This window comes from Lissotriton helveticus, chromosome 1_1 (genome assembly GCF_964261635.1).
Source record: "Lissotriton helveticus chromosome 1_1, aLisHel1.1, whole genome shotgun sequence".
NCBI classification, from domain to species: Eukaryota; Metazoa; Chordata; class Amphibia; order Caudata; family Salamandridae; genus Lissotriton; species Lissotriton helveticus.
The window spans coordinates 190,334,011-190,357,729 of NC_136057.1; the positions used below are offsets into that span (position 1 = coordinate 190,334,011).

At 48.3% G+C, this 23,719-nt stretch overlaps 1 protein-coding gene across 3 annotated transcripts in view; it reads left to right on the top strand.

The window, feature by feature from the left end:
• The window catches only part of LOC144784038 (uncharacterized), a 193,517-nt gene that overhangs the window by 45,460 nt on the left and 124,338 nt on the right, over positions 1 to 23,719 (top strand). For all 3 annotated transcript variants that reach the window (XM_078662828.1, XM_078662855.1, XM_078662756.1), the window contains exon 2: positions 12,070 to 12,143. The gene's annotated coding sequence lies outside the window, so the exon portion shown is untranslated. The remainder of the gene's footprint in view (positions 1 to 12,069; positions 12,144 to 23,719) is intronic.

A 23,719-nucleotide genomic window follows, 5' to 3' on the forward strand; every position in this document is an offset into this window, starting at 1 on the left:
ATACCGAATCTAGGGAAGAACTCTTTGACAAGGGCTTTGGCAGTCGATAAGGCGGTGTTGTCCTTAAGGGGGTACGCTTCCACCCACCTTGAAAAGGCGCAAACAACAACGAGAACGTATTTCAGGTTGTTGCACCTCTCCATGTGGATGAAATCTAGCTGCAAAACCTCGAACGGATACGTTGGAGGCGCAAAATGACCAGCTGGAGTTGGCGTTCCCTTACCGGGATTGTACTTCAAACATACCATACACTTTCTGACCACGTTTTCTGCGTACTTTGGGATATTGCTATTCTGCCATACTGGGGCCAATAGTTTACATATTCCTCTCGAATTGATGTGTGCCATTCCGTGAGCCATCGTTACCACTGCAAGTACGTATGCATTAGGTAGTAACCATCGCTGGTGTTCCGATAGTTCGACCCAACAACCATTCGCATCCAATCTACCTGTGCTTTCTCTCCATTCATTCATCTCGTTCTCAGTGGCCTCGGCTTGTATTGATTTTACGCTTTCAATGGTGTCCTCACACATTCCTACATCAGCAGTCCATCTAGCGGGACCCATGACATACATCCGACTCATTGTGTTCCTTGCAGTTCCTTTCGCAACCTCATCTGCAAATGCATTTCCGCGGCCAACATAATCCTGAATCTTTCTGTGTGCACTACATTTTATAATGGCGACTTGTAGGGGCAAGGTGAGTGACTCAAGGAGCTCATTGACTAGCTGGCCATGTTGTATCTTTGCACCATGGGACGTAAGGAACCCTCGGTCACGCCATAATCTCCCAAAACTGTGAGCTGTGAGCCACACCAAAGTCGTATTGGCTGTCAGTGTTCACATTCACTCGCTTTCCTTTCGCCAGCACACATGCTCTAGTAAGCGCTATCAACTCTGCAGCTTGTGCAGAACTGTGGGGAATGCGTGCAGTCTCTACAATGGTGTGTAACGTCGTTACGGCATATGCTGTAGTCGTATCACCTTTCGGCAACTTGAAACATGAACCATCAACCCATAGAGTATCATTGCATTCGGGAAGGGGAGTGTCCTGTAAGTCTACACTCCCTTTTGTCTCTTCCTCTGTCCTGAAACAGCAGTCATGCTTGTCAATCTTGTCTGTCTCTGTCGGGATGGGTAATAACGTAGCGGGATTGAGTGTATCACACCTCTTTATATGGATGTGACTTGCTAGCAGGGTAAGTTCGTAACTGGATAGTCGAGCGCTAGTAAGGTGTTGTGTCTTTGTCCTATTTAGTAAAATGTCTACTGCATGCGGAACCATAACGATCCAAGTGTTATTCATGACTAATCCAGCAGACTGTCGAATGCAGACAGCTGCTGCGGCTGTTGCTCTTAGACAACTTGGCAGTGCCTTAGCCACTGGATCCAGAGTTGCCGAAAAATACGCGCATGGGCGCTGTTTGTCCCCAAAGAGTTGCATTAAGACTGATAATGCACAACCTTCTTTTTCGTGGACATACAATGTAAAAGGCTTACTGTAGTTGGGGTTTCCCAACACAGGAGCCGAACACAATGCATCGCGCAACTCGCGGAAACTCGTCTGACAATCTTCAGACCAAGGCATAGGTTTAGGCGTGTCTTTGCGGAGTAGTGACAGTAAAGGTTTGGCTAGTAGTGAGAAATTCGGTATCCATTGTCTACAGTATGATGTAATGCCCAAAAAAGCTCGGACACCTCTCTGTGTCCTTGGGGCACTTAGTTTTGAGATCGCCTGTATTCTTTCTGGTGTCAGTCTCCTTCCCTCCTTCGATAAGATGTGACCTAGGTAGGTTACTTCTTGTCGACAAAATTGCAGTTTTGAAAGGGAGACTTTGTGCTTCATGTCACATAGGTGACGTAATAGCGACAACGTAGCTTCCTTGCAAATCTCTTCAGTGTCTGCAGCGATTAGTAGATCGTCTACGTACTGAATCAATGTTGACCCATCTGGCAGTACAATTGTGTCTAGTTGTGTTTTCAGAGCCTGACTGAATATTGATGGACTTTCGCAGTAGCCTTGAGGAGCGCATTTGAAGCGGAAGCTTCGTCCTCCTAAATTGAAGCCGAAAAGGTCTCTACTCTCTTCGGCAATCGGGATGCTGAAGAAAGCGTTCTTCAGGTCAATCACCGAGAACCAAGCTGCTGAAGCTGGAACCATTGTCAATAAAGCAGTAATGTCGGGGACGACTGGAAACTGCGGTATAACTACCTTATTTACTTCTCGGAGGTCAATCACAAACCTATACACAGGGGGCTGTGAAGGATCAGTACGTTTCAAGACCGGTAAAACTGGACTGTTACAAATGTTTCCTGTTGTTTCCTCGATAACATCTTTATCGATCAAATCATAAACGATCGTTAGCAATGCCTGTTCGCAGTCGTTAGAAATTTTGTATTGGGGAATACGTGGCAATCTGACGTTTGCTTTCAAAGTTATGACATACGGTGCTATCTCTAAACGACCTACATCGTTGGAACCATTAGCCCATAGTAAATCTGGAAGTGATGACAATTCGGTTGGGATACCGTCTTTTGACAAGTACATTGCAGAAATGACTTTTCTCCCTAAAGTAAGCTGTACTCCCGAGGGAGAACAGTACAAAGTCGCGTACAACCTCTTTAGCAAATCCAATCCTAACAAATTTTCACCACAACCTGTTGTAAGAATGAGGGGTGCTTCTAATTCACGGGGGCCAACAGAAAGGGAAACTGGACTAGAGATCGGGTTTCTAACAGGGGCGCCAGAGAAGCCTACTGAGACATTCATTTCGCCAGACAAAGGTGCGCCAGGAAGTTTTGAGTGCATAATAGAACTTTTTGTAGCACCAGTATCCAGCAGAAATGGCTCTGACACTCCTGAGGTAATTACCTCGACATAAGGTCCATCCTGATCTACTGGAACTGAAACAACTCCCTCTCTTTGTCCATGGCTGTCCTAGCGATCGTTACCCTCATTGTCGTGTTCGGTGTAATAGTCGTCAGCATAGTACTGAGCTGACTTGGACGATGAATTACCCTGTTGATCAAAGCTATTCATGGATTTCTGAGGTGGAAAAGAAGTTATATTCTGAGTGAAATTTCCACGGCCTCTACCTCTAGAGGCATGCTGAACACCTCTTCCCTTTACACCTTGTGCACCGTTTAAACGTCGTGCAAGAGCCGGACAATTATTCCTAAAATGACCCTCTTCTTTGCAATACGCACATTGATTCGGGCCATACGTAGGACGCTGATGGGAACGCTCGTTTCCTTGCGCGTCTCTAGAGTACTGCTGATTCTGTTGATAATTAGACTGGCTAGCCATACGAGACTGATAGGCCTGTTGGAGAAGAACTTTAGTTTTCAAATCTTTCGTCTTTTTGTCTGCCTTGTCTAACTCGTCTTTACGCCTATTTTCATAGTACTGGGCTGTTGCTAGAATCTGCGCTGACGTAGAGACAGCCCAAGCACTTTCTGAGTCTTTTAGTTTAGCACACAATTCAGGAAGCAAATTGTGTACAAACTTGTCTACAAACAGTCTTTGGCCACCCTCGGTAGCCATATCCTGACCACTATGGTCAGTGAAGGTTTCCTCAAATCTCGTGAAGAAGTCAGACACATTCTCGTCTTTCTTCTGTTTGCACGCGGATAGCTTGTCCCAGTTTACACGTACTTCAGGCATAATTGTCTTCATGTATGCAATAATTCTCCCAGGAAGTTCAGCTATTAACGGCTCAGGCTTGAAACCACCGATTTGTCTAGCATCTGTAGTCGCAATGTTTGCCCATGAGTCACCTAATTCTTGGTCATGATCCGTATGACGTATCTTACTCCATAAAGGATGTGGAACAATGTTCCCAAACAACATGTCTATATCCGCTAAATTCATTATACATGAGCTTGCAGTTTGGGACAACTCCTTATAATACCCAGTCGGGTTTTTACGGGGATCGGGTAGTGTCTGCTTGAGTGCTAGAACTTCTGATCTTTTCCAGGGGACATGTACCCATACACGCTGGAAATGAGGCAGAACCGGTGGAACTGCGTTTGCATCACCTTCCCTCCAAATCGGAGGAACCTCTCTCATAGGGTACTGTCTCGCTCTTTTCCAACTAGATGTACCACTGTCAGAGGATGACCCAGAATTACCACCTGTACTTCGATGTGATAATAATATCTCTACTGCTCTTTCAACGTCGGGACCAACTATCATACCCTCCCCAAATTTAAATCGTAACCTACACAACTCCTGCAGGTTGCTCTTCTGACCATTATCTTCCAAATCCTCACACAGGAAAACACACATCTGCTCAAAGACGTATCTTTGCGTTGGTTCATCCCATTGACGGAAAACGTTCATGACAGACTCTACATCATATCTCGCTGTATCCATAGCCCAATTTCGTGCTAACTTATTCAATGTTTCCCTTTCTTGATAATCAGGCATTTGGCTTCGTAATTGTCTCCGTTCCGTGTTAGGGGTCGTTTTAGGCGACCGAAAAAGTGGTGAAGGAAAGTTAGTAACAATGCTGGCCATTTTATGCCAGACGGAAGGTGAAAGTGGAGTAATAGCTGGCAGTAGAACAGAGTCACGCAAAGCAGAAACAGAAATGTTCGTAGAACGAGTATCAGAGAGACTAGAAGGTGCGCTAGGCGAAATTTTAGAAGGAACGGTAGGAGAAATAGATGTGATCGGTGAGCCTTGAGGAGGCTGTGCCAAAGAAACAGGAGCCAGCTGAAGAGTAGCCGGTGAGTGCGGTAAAGGAGCCTGTATTACAGCTACCAAAGGTGCAACGAAAGGTTGCGGAGGTGCTGTGGCATTTTGTGCATAGGGTGGCGGAGAATTTAATAGGTGGGACATTAATGGATCTTTCTCGGATCCTTCCTTTTGACCTTGTCCCTTATTTGGCAACATCGGGTAACATTTATCTATCGCTAGTTTCTTGCTCCTAAGCATCTGTTCGCTCTCCTGCTCTTCCTCGTTATCTCTGTATGCAACGGCAGCTTGCACCATTGACATACCTCTTTTATTCTTTTTTGCTAATCTTATTTCTTTCTGTTTGGCTTCCTTGCGCCATAAGCGGAAAGAGTCAAACATCGCCGGCCGGGCTTTCTTCTTGAACAATTTGACCTCTAAGTTATCTAATATTTCTTGGTCGAAACTACCATATTGGGGCCATTTTAAAACACCATCCTTGCGGGTGTATTTTATCCATACTTCGGTATATGTGATAGGACCTACGCCGTGCTTCACATAGAGTTCATACGTTGGAGTTCCAATTGGAGGAACCGGACAAGAATCTTCCAATTGGGAGTCCTTACTACAACCAAGACAAAACAAGTTTCCAAGTTTGCTAAAACTAGGCATCTTCGCTCACTAGTCTAGCTTCAAACTTCAAAGGATTATCTGTTACGATATTTCTAGTGAATACACGAGTCCTTCGGCTTTGGGGCTTGCAAGTTCCAAATCAAGTCGTATCTCAAGGATACCAAAAACTAAGAACAAACTAAGGACTAGGAGACGCTCCACTTATACTTAACTGAAGTATTTGAAGATCAATGACGTCGCTAGAAGACTCGTCTATCGTTTCGCTCTACCAAGGATCACTGGGTCCAAAACAAGGCGATAGTCAGGGCAGCAGTCCTTCGTAGCCGTCGGGACGCGGGGAACCTCGCAGCAAAGACCTTCGGAACCACGTCGACATACAGGGGTCGCTGAAGTGGCTGGCCGTCCTCCGGAATTTTCACACGAAGCTCCTCACGAACATCTGGCTTGGACCGTCACCGCTTGATATCGCCCCGAGTTGGGCGCCAACTGAGGTAACGGGTTTTTAGGAACCCGCTGGTGTCAGGGGATAACACCCAAAGACCTCTGAGTTCCCTTGTTCCGGACCACAGAAACACGTAGTCTTCTAGTCGCAGTCAAAGATCAAGTTTTATTGGTAGCTACCAAGTAACACGTGTCCCAGAAGTACACCACACAGAGAGTAGGTTCTTGGGAGACTGTTCGTTTTTACAGAACCAGCCGTCTCCTTATATATCAAATATATGGCTTCAAGCAAGAATTCTTGAGTTTATGGTATGGCAACACACATATTTCTACAACAATACAAAGAGCGAAGTCATGTAAGCAAGCCCATATTTTAGATGTCCAGTTTGCTGATAGATTACCCAGTTGGACCGGGAACTCCCATCAGATATAGATGAACCACTAATAATGGAAGGTACAACCCAGCCATAAAAAGGGCCATAAACAAGATACGGGGACAGGTGCGTGTTTGAAGGAAACATGGGCTGTATGTAGTGAATGGTTCGTGGAATGTTATGCGTAGATGCTATCGTATTCGGCCACTGGGCGAGGAGCTGCCTAAACAGGTTTGGCCGAAGACAGTGGAGTCAGTTGGGACAGGTCAGGGGAAAGTCATGAAAGGTGGACGTGTCTATTTGGATCAAGCTCGACCTTTAATTGACTTATCATGAGGGCAAGATGGATGCCGTTCACAAAATGGAGTTTAAGGGATGGGACGGAAACTGTGATTTAGGGGTGTTGGCAACCCTCGATTGTAACGCAAATACATAGGAATGATGTCCTAATCATTATCGGTTCGTAGACACCAAAATCGTCTTGGTACGTTGAGATTTTGTGACACGGGTATTGGACCTCGATATCGGGAAAACCACAGGGTCCGGATTTTGGGAACCACAGAACCTCTGGCCCTTTCCCAGCGGTCTGCTTCCTCCGCCAGCTCATCAGGATCAGCGCATTCCAAACTCAACAGGTGCCGGCGCAACTCTAGACAACAAACACCAAGGAACTGCTCTCTGAGAACCATGTCGAACAATATGTCCCAATCACATTTCGTGGGCTCCCGTACCCAATCACACAGGGCTACACAACAGTCATCCACAAAATCTTCCCAAGACTGATGAGACGGTTTCCTAAGGTTCCTAAACCTCAACCTATTCTCCTCCTCTGGGGAAACAGGAACCATACTCTGGGAACTGGGACTTTCTACACTGTGATTTAAATAGCTGCCATCACTGGACCCAACCCTCCCTGGGGGATCCAGACACTCAACACTGCGCGCAGGGGATAGTCTACCCTCCAGAGCTACTTTGCCTCTGGTGGCGGCCCTCTCAGCCTCCTTTATCCTTCCCTGCGCTAAGACCCTCTCGGTCTCTAGCTGTTGCTTCTTAACCTCCAGCTGTTGCTTTCTAACGCCCAACTGTGCCATAGCCTGGGCATGCTCCAACCTGAGCTTTTCTAAAGCCAGCTGGCGCTCCCTTTCTCTCCTCCTATCTTCCAGCTCCTCTGGGGACAGGTAAAGGGATGAGGCGCTGCCTCCTACGCTGGACCCAGCAAGGGACTCCCTATCTATGGGGTCCTCACTATCTGCTGGCGTCCCTGTGCTGTCATCTTCTTCCTCCTCTTCTGAATCTTCAGGGTTCCCCACAGACCCACCACCCTCATGGCGTGAAGCCCGGGCCCTTTCCTCACTGCGCTTAAAATCCCACTGACCCTTTTGCCACAGGATCAGGCTGCTCCTAAGTTCGGACTGAGTGTCTAACTCATCCACCCCTATGTCTCTCTCTTCACAGAACCTTACCAACTCTTCCATTCTGTATCTAAACAGATCACAGACATCAAAAGCAGGCTCCATTCTGGCGGACGTTCTAGTGAAAAGATCACACAGGGAACCTAGGGGTCTGAGCTAACACAGGAGTACACAATTCACAAGGTATTCAGCAAGCTCTCTACCCCAGGGAACTCACACTCACTTGCCTAGTGCCACACACCATTCATCCACACACAACCCCCCCCTCGGACTAGTAAGGCAGTTTCTACCACCCCTGACTTCTCAACCTGACCACAAGTGACACAGGTACCAGACTCTGGGCGCGGGGCGGGGGAACAAATGTACTGACACAATTGCACAATGATACCTTCAGGAGAAGAAAATATGAAACTTCCAAAAAAAACAATCCCCTAAAATGTGGTCATCTAAAATGCAGAGTTTTGTGGTGCAGCCAGCCGCTACTAAGGTACAAGGCAAACACAAATCCTTATCCCACCGCTGCCACCAATGTTGGAAATGGGATCCCTGGCTGGCCAGGGCTTTCGCCAAAGTCAGTCAGAGACCACCACCCCCAAGTCAGGGCAAGGGAGTTACACGCCAAGATAACCCCTACTCACCCTCTAGGTAACGTGGCGCGAGCAGCAAGGCTAAACTTGGAGGCGATGTAAGTTAAGTATTTGCGCACGCACCCCAGCAACAACAACCAAAGGCCCACCACAAAGGAAACTCCACACAAGGTTATATAAAAATAGCCTTTGTATTACACCAAAACACATTAGATAAAACACACACTTTACAATGTGCCAGAGGCACGGGCAGAATTTACAAGGGGATATTTACAAGACAGGGCCACCTGGACCACTGTCAGGAATCAGAAGTAACACTTTCAGAAATAATACTTTTGCATGTAAAATCACTGTAGCACAAAATAGCACACAACCAGTAATCACTGGTAACCAGGATCTCACTAGCACCACCTGTACTAGGGAGAAAACAACCACCTATGTATCACAATACCTGTAGGGGTGTAAGAACATACACATGATGCAATGCATGACATTCATTCAGAGGTGTAAAGGCACATGACGCATAAACAATACATTAAGAGGTGCATAGAAAGTACAATTGCGCCAAACTCACGTAAGTCACCACCTGTGACTGTCCCTAGGCCCTCTGGCCTTGTTGGGGCTAGGACGCCCTGTGTCCAGTGTCAGGGTCCTAAACGTAGCAGTTGCCCACAAAGTGCTGGGCAACTGGTGCAATCGAGGTTTGAGCCTTCCAGGGCTCAAGAACAACAAGGGGGCCAATGTGGGAACCACGCTGGGCTCTCAGAACACTGGTGGGGCGAACACGATGTGGGAGCCTCACAGGCTCTGCAGCAACAAAATGTCCCCCTGAGCCTCTCTGGGCTCCTTAACACTGGGGCGCCTTGAGCCTCTCAGGGCTCGTGAAATAATTGCCCCCGAGCCTCCCCGGGCTCAAAGCAACAATGGCCCTCCCAGAGCCCCTCAGGGCTCTTGACCACAGAAATGGGGGCACTCAGGGTTAAAGAAATGCCCTGTCGTTGGAGCCTCGCTGGGCTCGGAACACAGGCAGCACTGCCCCCGGATGGAGCCTCTCAGGCTCTGGTGAGATGCCCCTGCGATCTAGGGGCCCCGCTCTGGGGAACACTGTGTTGAGGGGGGGGCCCTTGGGCTTCTAAACACCCTGGACCTCGCACTGGGGGGGGGGATGCGGGCACCGGCAATGTGCCCCGACGCCTCCCCCTCCTCTCGAACCCTCACGCCTCCCACTCACCGGGTGCTGCAGCTCTCGCTCCTCGGCTTCCTCGGGACGGGCGGGGCTCTCCTCTTCTCACGGGAGCCTCGCTCCCTGCAGCACTTCTCCCCGGGGCTCTCCCTTCACATGGGAGCCCCGTCAGGCAGCAGCTTCCGCCTGCCTCTCTGTCCTGCCCCCGGCCAACCACTTCCGGGTCGCACTTGGCAGCGGCCCGGCAACGTTTTAAAAACACTCCGGGCTGCGGCTGTGAATCTCGAGGGGCAATGCCGGGTGGGCACCGGCCTTAATTACCATAAAGCGCGGTGGGCACGCGCTCGAAAGGCGGCAATGTCCCCGGCAGAGTGGGCACCTGCCAGGGGGCTTAAGACTCGTCACGCAGCGGGGCCAACGCCGGGTGGGCTCCGGCTTCCAAAAGTAAAGCGCCCCTCAGCGCTAAATGCAAAATAAAGCGCTCTTAGCGCTAGGAGGGAAAAGGAAAGCGCTCTCAGCGCTATCAATCCAATTCAGCACCCCCAGGCGCTATAGGACAACAAAGTCCAGCAAAGGTCCTTCAGCAAGGCAGGGGGGGGGGCAAGGCTGGGCCCAGAGCCAGCTCACTGGCTCTCCAGACAGGGAGACAGTCCAAGTGGCGGTCCTCTGGCCCAGCGACAGCAGCAGCCCCCTCAGGATCCTGGAAGAGAACAACTTCAGTGGGGACACAGCCCCATTTTTATACAGTACATTCCTTTGTCTGAAGGTGCAGAGTGGGGGCGGAACCAGTCGCAGCTGGTTCTTGAGTACTCTGTTTACCTCAACCACCCTCTCTATTCACTGGCAGGGCTTGGGTCATTAGACGCACCACAGGGGGGCGGAGCCAGCATTGTGTGGGGAAAACCCAGCCCATCCAGGACACAGGTACACTCCTCCCACACATCACTCATGCTAATCTCCCACTCACCACCGGGCAGACCCATCCAGACTTCCTGGAGCCTGGCATGCCAGCCAGCTCCAGCCAATCACACGCCGGCACCCTCACAGCACACGTACAGCCATGTCCAGAAATGGCGCTTCCCTACTAGACACATACATGCTGCATACACCATCTTGCAGCATTCACTCTCACGAGTTCACACATACCAGACTCAAGCCTGTACACCCCACGCATCAGGAACTACCAGGGACACATACATTCCCCATGCATTCCTATGGGCGGGCAGGCCTAGCTCAGCACATGCACTCACAGTGCGCACGCACTTTCCACTGGGACACAGTGAAAGTGCGCAGAACCCATAAATCACCATCACCAGGTCACCATTTTAAAGGCAAAAAGTCTAGGGGTGAACCTGCCCTAAGGGCCCAAGTCCAACAATGACTCTTTGCTTTCAAGATAAAATGTTCTAAAAAAATGGTAAAACAATTAGTTGAACTACTGTTAAATTTGATGTACCATTTCTTTGCAGCATCATTTAGTAAAATGTGTTGATGTATGCTAATATTTCCCAAAAATATTCATAATGGAAAATCAGTGTAACCAGTTTTAATAAGATTATGGAAACATAAAAATAAAAAAGCATTAGTGAAGGCAGTAGGTCTGAAATTGTTGTTCAACCTTTTGGTTTTGTCAGCGCATGACTTCTTTTGGCATGTTTTTGTAAAACCTAATTGGTGTGGGTGCTGCATGGTCCTCAACATTATAACAAACATTGGAAAAAGCAAACATTGTTTCGGTCTCAAAAAGCACACATTGCCACAGTAGTTCAAGTCACAGTACAAAACAACTAACCGATAGACAGAGAGAGAGAGAGTGATAGAATTTTAATAAACACAAAAGGTCATGGTTAACGCCAAAGCAAATTAGGGGCCTAATTATTAAATACAGTCTCAAAAGTGCAGCCATGTCCTTCCATTAAGTGCAGATATGCAGCTTTCATGAATTCAAACGACTTTACATAAGTAGGCCAAGAAATAGTACTCCTTTCAAATATCTATGAAACTGCATTGCAGCATGAGCAAATATGCAGGTGTAGATTCGCTCATGCGAAAATCTGAGTGTTTGCAAGTTTGCTTTCCCTCCAACCACTTTTTTCCCAACCTTGGAAGAAGTTTTATGTCATTGTCAGGAGTAAATTAACAACCAATCTAAGTATGGGAAAAGATTAGAGAAGAGTTCATGAAAACCCTTAAAACATCCAAGTTAGTAGGTTTGCACAGACTCAAAAGGGCATTCCAACCCTGGAATTGTTGCTTACTATTACCTTCAACCCCTGCATGTAGATCTGTGGAAACGTGGCAACATAAGGGAATTGCTAGTATTCAAACCCTACTCTGGAATGAGCTCTGGCATCATCAGAGAGGCTTGTTCTGAGCTCTTATATAATGAGATTGCTGCCATAATTTGTTGCTGCATTACTTGGCACAAAAGGATCAAGTGGCTATTGTTACAGGGCAAGTAGATTTACAAACCAACTTGCCCCATGGACAAGTAGGTATTTTATTAAAATCCACACCCCTGACATAAGCTTTTCTGTTTTCAGTTTCTATGAGTTCTAAATTGTTTTTTTTCTTTCAGTGTGATACAAAAAAATGTAAAAACATTTAAACATTTTTTACTTTGTTTTATCTCTGTAAACATTCATGAGGCTTGTGTTTATCTAAAGAATGTTTTGTTTGTTTCCTTCTCTTGTTTGTCCCCATTTCCAGTTCTAATATCCATTTATCTTCTCCTAACTTTCTTTTTGAATTTGTTCTTTCAGGCAACGTTTCATTGTTTTGCTCACCTGTCTCATTGCCCATCAATCTCTTTGCAACAGTCACATGCAGAATGGAGGTAAGTTTGCATCTCATTATTTAAGGGTGAAGGGTTAATGTTTGGCTTTTAACACCCCTTCCTGTTCCTCTATTATTCAGACAAACAGTAAAGATTGGCTGAAATGGGGTGCTCAGTGTGTGTTGCAGGAAGTTAGCTTCATATTACCCAGTTCTTTATCTAACTGTACTGCTGGACTGTAGATGTATTATTCCTGCCTGATCTTGGCTTGCACCAGCACCACCTGGTCATAGAAGAGAAGCTGCTAAGGAATTAACACACATACTGTTATTTACAGACTCTTTAGTCACAATACACTAACAAACCTTTATCCTGATGCATCGCCTATCTCTCGTTGACTCTGTGCCTGCCTTTGGCTTGATAGAGAGCAGCACTGTTTTTCTGGCTAGGTTTGTGATATTTATATACCACATGCATAGCACCTTTTTAAAGGAAGAACCCTTTAGTGGAAGCAAACGGTGTTGCTGTATGGAGCAGTTGAGATAGCAAAGAACCTTGGTGGCCTGCAGCAAGCTTTGGATCATTTTCCGGTGCTTTTCACACTGTGAATTAATTTTATTTAACATTGTTGAGCTGTGCCTATGGAATTTTTTTGTGTTTTTAAAAAGCAGTGATAATCATGTTGGCCTTTGTTTATTTGAAAGCTGTGTAGGGACTGTGTACTTGCCTAATGTGTGAGAGTCGCAGAAGGCACTTTATCTCTGTATTATGTGCAGGGAGCACTGTTCTGGTGCATTTTCCATCTTGCGGAAAGAATGAGCACACCTCTGTATGTTTCCCTTAAATGTGGCCACAGTGGTTTGTAAAGGTGATATTGCAAAGCGTGAGAAGGAGAAGAGTCCTATGAAAGTCATGGGAATTACGTGTTTGGGAAATCTTACTCACAGGCTTGGGCTGGAAAAAGAATGTTGACAGCGGGACATTTCGAGTGAGGTGCAGGTGAATTAATATAAGAACCAGTCCTACCTTGATGGTTGAAAGCGTGGAGAGCAGTCAAGGTGTAGGAAATATGCACAGAGCCATTTAACTTAAGAGATGATTTTAAGAGAGTGTTTCAGGTGCTGAGCATGGTTCAGGATTGAAAGGGTCCTAACAGGCTTGGGTTTGGTGCACCATTGGTGCACTCACTAATCAGATGCACCACAGCTTACAACTATTAGGCCACAAGGCTAGTGTGCTATCTCAACAAGCACTAAAGTTAGAGGTGGGACAACTAAACAATACTTTAACCCAACTCAGACTCTTGATCCAGCCGGGGAGCTCCCATCCTGGTGGATAATACTGTCAAACTAAAAATAGCGAAAACATATTTGACAAAAGTAAAACGATAAAGAAGGTATAATCAATAAAGCTCTACAGAATATTGTGGGAGTAGTCAACGAAGCCAGGTATCTCGGTGAATAATAATAGTTAATGCATGGCACAACATTCTAATGTGCACCCTGTTGTCTTAAGTCATCATGATTCATCTCTTTCTCCAAGATCAATTGTTGGTTTAACAAAATATGGACCACATGCATCTGCCTACATCTGTAACTAGTATATGAGTGGTATGTGAGCGCCCATTTTTAGGTCGAGCCTAGCACAGATCGCATGCGCTGCTCTAGGAGATGACATTTTGGAACCGGTCTGCACTTTTCTAACACTCGTGCGTGTGGCGGCATCCACTTTGCGGGAGCGAGCAGCGTTGCGCAGGGGTCATCTGTTTCCAATTAGCGTGTCCGCGTGTGCTTGTTTACCTTTGCCTGTCTTGCGGTCGCTTTCACTTTCTTGCCTGTCTTGCGGTTGCTTTCACTTTCGTGCCATGCCCTCCCTTTGCACTGCGTTTAATCAATGGAGTGTAGTCTCACAGAGAAACTGGACAGGACCTAGGTCATAGGTCTTGATTTTTATACAATGAGTAGTAATATTCATAAAAGGCATGGTTTACGTCTATCTGGGATGGGAGGATTACTCGTGCAATCTCCCAAATGTAAGTAAATCGTGGGCATGTGTTCTCGGCTCTAAGCAGTCTAGCAAGCAGTCTGCTGGGTGTATGCGCTTCAGCTTGTGTGTAATGCATATTTAGTGTAATCTGGGCAACGTAAACTCTTCTGCAATATTGTCTTTTCTATATTGTGTCAAGTTGTGCAATTTATTATGAGAAGTGTCTGCAAATCTCAGATTCTGCTAAAAGAAACAGCAGCAGCAATAACTCATAATTCCAGTGACCCTGAATATAAGTCAAACTACCACCCACAGCCAATCATCCACGCTTCAGAAAGGGCACCCACAATCCTGTTCGAATCGCTTCCCAGCCTCCTGGGGGTTATGAAGCACTGCATACATTTTACAATACATTTCAATATAATACAAAGAATCACAGGCCGTACATAACATGAGAAAAATCAAAATACAAATGCTATCATACTTAAAGGCTTAAAGGCCTTTTCTTGGAAAATGGGACCTGTTGAAGGCACTCTTGTGTACTAGAACTACCTGTCAGCGAACATATTTCAGTGGCTATATTTTCATCTTTTTGCACTTTTGGGTCTTTCTCATCACCTAACTGGATTTGGCTTTGGAGTGACTCAGTGTGACCAGCCCTACCACAAAGCATGCAACAAGGCAGTGCTAAATGCTGAGAGAGTAGGGGAAAGTTCAACTTTTGAGGGGTGCGTTGATCGCATGTAAGAGCCAATAGGTCTCACCTTTGGGTCCTTATAAGTGTTTAGCCATGCAACAGTTGATGAAATGAAAAGAAAATTTGTAAAGCGCTAACTGCCACTACTAACAGAGTCTCCTGGCGCTATCAGACCACAAGTCGGGAGGGAGGCAAGAGTCTAAGGGCCAGATGTAGGTAGGCATTTACCGGTCGGTAACGGCCGAATTCGGCCGTTACCGACCGGTAAATGCAATTTGAGATGTAGGGCCCTGTATTTTACAGACTCGGTAAATTTACCGATAGGTAAATTTACCGATTATGTAAAATACCGAGTCGGTATTTTTAAGGAATAGGGAAAATTGATATGTAGGTGGGACTCTTCTGAGTCCCACAAGCATTAAAAAATCAGTATTTTACCATCAAATACTATTTGATGGTAAAATACCGATTCTGGTGTGCATGCACATGTGTGCATGCACACCTATGCCATATGACAGGCAGACCTGCCCTTAGGGCAGGTATGCCTGCCACATGGCACCCGAGCCTCTTTTGGGGGTGCCAGAGGGTGTCAAAGTGACACCCCCTGCACCCTTGTGTCAATCTGTATTTACCGCATCGGTAAATACCGACCGGTAAATGCCCAATCATTCCTATGGGCTTCAAAGCCCATAGGAATGCATGGGCATTTACCGGTCGGTATTTACCGCATCGGTAAATACCGATTGTTTCCGAATCGGTAAATGCACATCTGCATTTACCTACATCTCGGTACTTTTATTTTACCACTTCTTAAATACCGAGTCGGTATGATGCGGTATTTAAGAGGTGGTAAAATAAAATTTACCTACATCTGGCCCTAAATGAGGTTTAGGCAACAGGCCAGTGGCAGATCGAAGATCCACGTCTTTAGCTGTTATGTTGTTGCACCAAGGATATTGTGCTGGATAACTAAACACTTATAAGGTCCCAAAGGCGAGACCTATTAGCTATGCCAATGCTTGTTTTACTAAATTGCTGTATGAACACTAGTAAATTACCACCCTTGCTCAAATGAATAAGATATGACATGTTCAACAGAACTATTATTTAAATATTTGTGTATGGATGCATGAACAAGAAATGGATTTCTTCAGACGCACCTCTAGCAAGAGAAAAACATGATAAACCTCATAATCTCTACGCTGTACAAACAACCTTGATTATTGTTTGTAGCCTCTACTTCGCATACAATATAGAAGTATACCTTACAATTGTTGTTTATATCCTGATTGAAATTCACCATACATAGAAACTATTCCATTCAAGGTGGTAACCAACACCCCTTTAAGTTCGATACCAATGTCCATGTATGTGGTTTACTCATTACTTTAGTACCACTGTACTCCCTGCTCTATTTTTTGATAATCAAATTTGTTGAGTTTATACGAATATAAAGAACAAACAGCACAGCATGATTCTCGGTTCCATACAAATGGCCACATAGCAGCATAAACCTTCACAAGACAATTAACGGTTAGTGGTGCCCAATGCAGCTCGTGAGCATCTTAGGTGCGGGGAACAGAAGCGATCAGTCCAGTATACCCAGCCATTTACCCCATATCTGCCGGTGTTTAGCCGGACAGCCTCGGGCTTAATATAATCGAAGTTCTTGTGCCGCGCACCAGTCCACCCCCTGCGCCATGCAGCAATTTTAGGTGGAGCAGGATTTTTCCAGACCATCGCTATATCACGCTTGTCTACTACTAGGGCAGTACCTACGAAATCCACCCTTGATCCTTCTAGACCGTCTGTGACACTCAGAAGTATATGTAGTGGGTTGTGTGGAACCACCCATCGCAGCACCTCCGTGAGCTCCGCCTCCAGTGCCGTCCAGTAAGAGGTTATGTGCGGACAGGACCATACCATGTGAAAGAAATCTGTGCTGTTGTGCCCGCATCGCGCACAGGAGGGATACTCTGTAAGACCTGCTCTGTGGAAACGGACAGGAGTAATGTAGGAAGCGTGAAGGTAGGATAGTTGAATCAGGCAGAGCCTGACGGAGATCGTAATGCTTCTGGGAGCCATTAGGGCGTCACGCTAGTACTCATTGTCTATTGGTGCCAAACCACGCCACCCATCTGGCCCTCAGGGAGTCAAGGGATGCTGGACTATTATTCGTTAGTGAACGGTAAATCCTTGATATCCCCCCCCGCCCCCCACAGGATTATTTATTTATTTTATTTAATCATGGTGATTTGGGCCTCGAGGGGATAGTGTTCTGGGAGGGAGGTGCCTGAAGATAGGTGCGCATCTAGGGCATGGCAGAGCTGCAAATACCTATAAAATTGGGATTGGTGGAGCGTGTGCCGCTGTTGCAGATCTGCAACTGACCCAGACGTCTCCCTGCAGGTTGATACCTATGTGGTCCCAATTGTGAAAGCCTGTCAGGCCACCCACATCTGGCAACCATGTGCCATGCCATAGGGGTGTTTGTTGCGTCAGTTTGCCCTTCCAATTGGTGAGCCGTAGTGCGGCGTGCCATGCCAGTAGGACTGTACGGGTGACTGTGGGGAGGCCCTGGGTGACGAGCGAGCCCTACATCATGGCTTGAATTCGTGGGAAGTCCAATGCGTAGAGTTCCGTCCTATAAGCATGATCAGACCACCCCCGTTAAACCAGTCATTCAAGACCAACAGGCAGGTAGCAAGATAATATAGATGCAGGTTGGTGAGCCCCAATCTGCCATCATAGGGCGGGATCTGACAGCGGGAAAATGCCATACGCGGTTGACGGCCATTCCAAAGGAATCCTGCATTAATGCTATCCAAGCCTCGAAACCAACTGCGCAGAAACTGGAGTGGTGTGTTTTGGATTACGTAAAGGAACCAGGGGAGGATCATCATTTTAGAAAGCGCTATCCTCCCTAGGGGGGCAATGTTAAGTGCCCAGGCCAATTCCGGGAGGAGGGCTATCCATATTCCTAAGTAGTTAAAGGATTGCCGTCTAATAGGAATGGCGAATTGCCAGTCGAAGCACTCCCGCGAGAGATGTAATGGGATTAGAGTCGATTAGGCTGGGTTGAGATATAACCCTGAAGCCTGTTGAAAGGACTAAAGGATCGGCAAACATCGGGGACCAGACCGGGCAGGGTCTGCAAGATATAGCAGTACATCCGCATAAAGTGCGATTTTGTCCTCGTGTGATCCCGCCCAGTTCCAGCCCAAGACCCGTGGTTCTTAGCAGATGAGGTGTGTAAGGGGCTCCATCGCCAACGAAAGAGGAGGGGGGAGAGTAGGAAACCCTGACGCGTCCCCCGTCCGATTGGAAAGGAATTTGAAAGGGTTTCATTGACCAGCATTCGAGCCCTTGCTGGAGTTGAGAATACGAATCATGTGATGAAATTTAAGGCCCAAGCCCATGGCCAATAAAACATCCTCCAGGTAGCCCTAGTCCATAGAATCAAAAGCTTTTTGGAAATCCATCAGGAGGAGCGCTAGGTATGGGGTTATCCGTCGGAGGTCGGCGAGTGCCAAGTGCAAACGTCTCAGGCAGTGTCTGGTGCCACGCATTGGCATAAAACCGCACTGGTCGGGTGGACCAGTTTCTCGAGGTGTGGCTTCAGACGCTGTGCTAGGATTGTGGCGTATATCTTGACCTCTATATTGATGAGGGAGATGGGTCGGTAGTCCGAGCAGGAAGATGATGGTGGTTGTGTTTTGGGGATTAGAACAATTGTGGCCATGTCGGTTTCGGGGGAAGGAGCCCTTCTCCAGAGCTTCATCGTCGAGGGCAACAAGATGAGGGACCAGCGTATCACAGGAGACTGAGTAATATTCCAGTGGAAAACCATCAGGTCCGGGAGTTTTCCCGGCCGCCACTAGTGATAGGGCACTGTGTACCACTCCTCGCGCGTGATCGGTGTCTCCAGACCATCACAGGTAGCCATATTGAGCCGAGGTAGTTGGATGCGTCCCAGGGCAATCCGCTCCCTCAACTGAAGAGACTGGTTTCTGGGTGGCATACAGTGTGGAATAGTATTCTGCGAATGTTAGACCCAGCGCTTGAGGAGAGCAATGAATGGTGCCATCCGGAATGATGCGGTTTGCTAGAAGGAATGACACCAGGTGGTGTAACATTTTCCCATTTTTGTCTCACCAACCGTACACCCGGGCAACTGAAGAGCGCCACAGTAGCTTCGCTAAGTCCAAGGACCGCTGTTTCAGCTCATCTCTGATCAAGGACAATTGACGCTGTTGAGCGGCATCTGCCAAATCCGCCATTGCCCTTTCAAGCTGGCAGGCTTGCGCTTCAAGGAAAGTGATTCTGTTTTCCCGTGCCTCTGTTTGATGTTTGAGACGGCCCTTAGCAAGACCTCGAATCATGGCCTTGCCGGCTTCCCATAGGGTGCCGGGGAGGAGACTGAGCCATGGTTTGTGAGGAAGTATTGTTTAACATCTTCATGGAGTGCTTCGCAGAAGTCTTGGTCTTGAAGGAACCAAGCATTCATCCGCCACATTGGGCACATGGCCATTGCAGGGTCACCGAGGGTTTAGAAGACCGATGAATGGTCTGAGATGCCTTGGGGAAGGATTTGTATGTCTTTAACTCGATGGTAGTCTGGCGCAGGCATAAAAATCATATCGATACGAGAGTGGGTAGGTGCCATGTGCAGCTGAGGTATGTGTGTATTGGGATGCCCATGGATTCCAAACGCGCCACCCGTCACAGACCCCTATGGTTTCAGACCAAGTCGCCAGTCTTTTGGTGTGCGCCGTGCGTGTTGCTGATGGGGCTCCGGAGACATCTTGTGCGGAGTGCAGGACGGCTTTGAAGTCGGCGCCCACCACTGTCATACCATGGGGCTGGCAGGAGAGCATGGAGGGTTTGTGTGTGGGTGGCAGCAGGGATGTAAACGAAGAGAGCGTTGAGGAATTTGTCTCCCAGTGTGCCCGAAAGAGCTACAAAGAGGCCATTGGGTCGTGAATTACCTGGACTGGTACAAAGGGCAAGGTGCGATTCTGGAGAATGGCAACTCCACTTGCTCCCCTTGAGAAGCCAGAGTGCTAGACTCTATCATAGCCATACCGGGCCATGAAGCGGCACTTGTTACCCATCAGATGGGTCTCTTGGAGCATCAAAATGTCTGGGCTAGTCTTTGGGCCTGTTTCAAGACTGCGGACTGCTTAATCTTGTCCAGCAGGCCATTTACATTCCATGATAGGACACTGAGTGAATTCCTGTGGGGTATCATCGTGTCAGAAGAGATAGAGTGAGCAAAGCGTGGGTCGTGTAGCTGCCGCTCAGTGGAACACCAGGAGGTGGCAGTGCTTGAGGTGCGGGTCTTGTCTGGCGAACTGTTTGTCATGGGCGATATGATGGCATGTAGGATCAGAGGTGCTGCGAATCTAAGTGTGAAGAACGTGTAAAAACCTGGGGTAATGGCCCGAACCTTCTCCCCCCCACCCTATACTTCAGGAAAGGAAGCATCTGTCGTCTCGAACCTATAAATGGAAAAAAAGAGAAAAGTGAAACGTGGTTGACCCCTCTGTTTGGATAACCAAGACTAACATCAGCAGGAATCTGAATAAAGTACATGCCGCCGTGCACAAGTGACCTTGCAGTGCTGCGGCTGTATGCTGCCGCCACGTCTCGCGCCTTAGATGGGAATGATCAGGCTCTTGGAAAGGTCAGAGTCGGCGGAGTGCACAGTCAGGATCTTGGCGGAGGAACTCCCTGTAGGCGACTGGTCTCGGGATATGGCTTCCACCGAATGGTGGGATTGTGATGGCGGAGACTGAAATTTGGATTTCGAGGACCTTATTTCTGGGGAGGCCGATCTGACCCTGTTCGTCCCGCGACCCCTGCGGGACTGAGCAAGTTGGTTCCTCGGGGCAGAGTTGTAAGTGGCACTGGCTGGGTCCCTGTGGTCATGGATGTGGTGTTGTGGGGGCGCTCCTCTGTCAACCAGGTCCAGGCAGCTTCGGGGTTGTCGAAAAAGAACATTTTGCCGTTGAAGATTACACGTACACGTTCAGGGAAGAGGAGCCTGTATTGCAAATTGAGGGAGCGGAGCTTCTGTTTACCTCCGCATATGAGCGCCTTTGGGATTGGACTACTCTGGTGTAGTCTGGAAAGATCATGACCGGATGGTTTTGGCATGATACTGACTTCCGGATCCGAGCTTGTTGCATGATTGAGTGCCTTTCCCTGAAGTTCAGGATCCTCACGATAATGTGCCGGTGTGGGGCACCCAGTGTGGGCCTCGGAGCCAGGGAGCGATGTGCCTGCTCAACAGCTAACCCCGTAGAGAGTGTGCCAGCGGTATCCAGGAGTTGATCCATTCTTCGATAAAGGATTCCATTGGGCCGTGTTCAATTCCTTCTGGGAAGCTCACCAGGCGCAGATTATTGCGTCTGGAATGATTTTGGGCATCTTCTGCCCTCTGTGCAGTTATTTAGTGTGGGCTTGTAGACGGACCATCTGGTCTTTGAGGATATGCACGTCGTCCTCAACTGAGGAGATACAGGACTCCGCCTCGGTGAGACTGGACGTTGCGTTGCGGAGGTCTTGCTGGATCAGGGCCATTTCCACACGGACCTGATCTTGTGCTCAACAGAGGCTTGCGAAGTAGAGATGGCCTGCAGGATTTTTCTGGGGTCCCCAGTTGCCGGGGGTTGACCCTCCGTGCCCTCGGAGCGGGACCCCTGCTTGGTGCCCCTATATTGGTCCATAGTGGGCTGATTAGCTGGCGTCCGCGGTCTCTCACCATGGTTGATGGGATGTGGACAGATGGGCAAACAGCTCAAGCACGAACAGGCAACCTCTGCGAGGTGAGCGCACTAAACGGCATATGGGGGCGCTATGAAAGTTGTGAACTGCGAGTATATGGCCGCCCCACGTGTGCACCGATGAGGCTGTAGTGATGGGGATGAATTGGCAGTTCCATTGACCTGGGGTCCCTGCGACGTCCAGGGCAATGGGGATAGATTGCGACAAAGGCGCGATAGTCCAACTGTGGATACCCAGTGCGAGTTCCTTAAAGATGTCAATGGTACCCGTGGCGGCTCAGACTGCACCCATGGTCATCATTTACTCAGGCAGCTGCTCCAAAATGCTGAGCCACACCCCGCTCGGGGCCCGCACCATCCCCCTCCCGGGGCCAGAGGCAAACTACCCAGCCAGTTGGTTACGGGTCATGTTACGGTCGGGCCTGCGTGACGCCACGCCCACAGCCTCGTGGACGGAACTCCAGCCGAGATGGGCCAGGAAAATCCACGGGCCGAATGGACCAGAGCCAAGGATGTTTGGGGTCCCCCAACCCAGTGCCACGTCACAGCAGGGGCAACTCAGAACCAGTAAGGGTCATGGGTGCTGTGCCAAGTCATGCAGGGGGAGACTCCAGGCCGGATGAAGCTGGGTCACGGGGCTCCGGGCATACAGGGATGCGGCCTGCAGGTCCGCGTCAATGTCACCCCAGCCTCCAGGGCATGCAAAGAACAGCAGCTTGGCCCAGGGACCAAAGTGAAAATATGGCCACCACAGCAGAGCACAAGGAATGCGAGATGGTAGCGGTGATCCAGGCCCGGTCCAGCTCAGCCCCCGCAACGAGGCAGGCAGCGCCGCAAGGCAGGCCCGCCTGTAGAGTCTTGGGAGGAATGCAAGGCCTCCTACTCGGCGCCCCCGCCGCACAAACCTGCAGCCGTTTCACCCCCGGCTGGCTTAAAGATATGCTGGTATCCATGGTGGAGCGTTCAATGCCTCACTAGCCCTGAGGCCCCCCGGCGTGACGAATCCGGTACCCCAGATGCCGCCGGGTGGGGGCTGGTCACTGTTAGACCTGGCACCATTGGCGTGGGTCTCCCTTCCTTGTTTCGCTGTTGCCTCCTCTGTTTTTGCTGGTATTAGATGCTCTGGGCGCTGTGCCACTGCCATTCAGTGCCACAGCGCGAATGCTCCCTGTGTAAATGTAACTGTGAATTGGTATATCCCTGATTGGCTTATTTGGGTTATCTGTTAGTCCCTAGTAGTGTGGCCTGTGTGTGCCCAGGGCTGGTAACCCAAATGCTGCTGGTGGGCCTGCAGCGCTGGTTTGCGCCACCCACAGAAGCAGCTTGTAAATGGTACCTCAGACCTGCCACTGCAGTGTCTGTTTGCAGTCCAGAACTGCCATCTTGGCTGTGAAGTTCCCACACTTCCCAGCCCCTGAACCTTCCATTGGCATCATGTCAGTCACCCCTAGGGTAGGTGCATTGTGTGTGTAAGGCAGGACATGGCTTGATATATGTAGCATGTCCTGGTATTAAATTACCCTCCACTTTGTTTTTCACTGCTACAAGGCTACCTGTTCTCCATAGGTTAGAATGGGCAGTCTGGCTATTACATCTTATAATCCTAACTGACTGAGGGAACATGGTAGAAATTCATGTTTAGTATGCCTGAGCTCAGAACAATAAAATACATCTTTTAGCAAAGTTGGTTTTAATATTCTGTGTTTGAAAATATCACTTTTAGAAAGTAGGTCTTTTCTTGCCTAAGCCTTCCAGTGTGCTCTGCTGTTATGTGTATTGACTGTCTGGGTTTAGAGGGGCAAGGCAGGCTGAGTCAGACCTTAGTTGAATAGAGAGATCTGCATTGATTACTGGGGAGGGGTAGCTCCTTTTTTTTTTTGAAACCATAAAGACAAAAATTAAGCAATAACCTAAGAAGAACAGAAAAACAATACACTAAAGGACAAATCATATCAAAAAGTTTGCGAGAGTCATAGAGCGACTCGATCTGCACAGTAACAGGTACAGGCTCAGAATGCCGTATCAAGGAGTACGACGACCCCACAGCGTGCCACAGGTCAATGTGTACAGATCACCATTCAAGAGGAGCGGAGCTCCACAGTGGACAAGCATCACGCTCAGGAGCACACCGGATCACCACGCCAACGCTCAACACTCCGAACCAC